Source organism: Mastomys coucha, unplaced genomic scaffold (assembly GCF_008632895.1).
Source record: "Mastomys coucha isolate ucsf_1 unplaced genomic scaffold, UCSF_Mcou_1 pScaffold20, whole genome shotgun sequence".
In the NCBI taxonomy this organism is placed as follows: Eukaryota; Metazoa; Chordata; class Mammalia; order Rodentia; family Muridae; genus Mastomys; species Mastomys coucha.
This window is the reverse complement of record NW_022196903.1, coordinates 134,023,229-134,023,862: the sequence shown is the minus strand read 5'-3', so window position 1 is coordinate 134,023,862 and position 634 is coordinate 134,023,229. Positions and strand designations below refer to the sequence as shown.

The following is a 634-nucleotide window of genomic DNA, read 5'->3' as shown; positions in this document are numbered from 1 at the left end:
AAGCTCTGCTTTGGTGGACTGTGGGCCTTTGGGAGATAAGGTGGAAGCTCTGCTTTGGTGGACTGTGGCGCCTTTGGGAAATAAGCCCTTTCTGATAGAAGTAGGTTAGTATTGATGGGCCTTAGAAGGTCTTCACTTCCGGTTCTGGCCAGTCTTCCCTCATTTGCTCCATGTGAACAGCTGTGCACAGCCTCACACCACTGCCATGAAGGGATGAATCCTTTTCCAGCATTTCTCAGACTTTGTGTGAACAATTCCACCCGAGGCCTTCTCTGATATGCTCAAACTTCTCAGCGCCTGGAAGCAGCTGTCAAGCACTGACAGTAGAAAGTACGGGTAAGAAAATAGGTCAAGATGGAGAGGTTCTAGAACTCCATGCAACAGTCAATAGAAAAGTCGGCAAGAATGATTGAGGTCCTTCCAAAAGAAAGTATAGCAATAAAGGTAAAGACAGAACTCCCAGACAGCCCAAGAGGTATGGCTCAAGGCCCTCAGGAGGGAGTTGAGTAAGAAGGGATCCGTGAACTTAGGCAAAGTGGGGGAAACCTTAAGGGAACTGGTACCCTGGAAGCCAAGTAGAAAGTACAGAGGGAGGAAGGGGAGGATGGAGGGAGAGAGAGAAGGAGGGAGGGGG

The 634-nt window shown here is 49.4% G+C and overlaps 1 long non-coding RNA gene across 2 annotated transcripts in view; it reads left to right on the top strand.

Moving 5' to 3' along the window:
• The window catches only part of LOC116098414, an 18,835-nt gene that overhangs the window by 2,115 nt on the left and 16,086 nt on the right, over positions 1 to 634 (top strand). For both annotated transcript variants that reach the window (XR_004121837.1, XR_004121838.1), the window contains exon 2: positions 181 to 336. This is a non-coding gene — a long non-coding RNA (uncharacterized LOC116098414). The remainder of the gene's footprint in view (positions 1 to 180; positions 337 to 634) is intronic.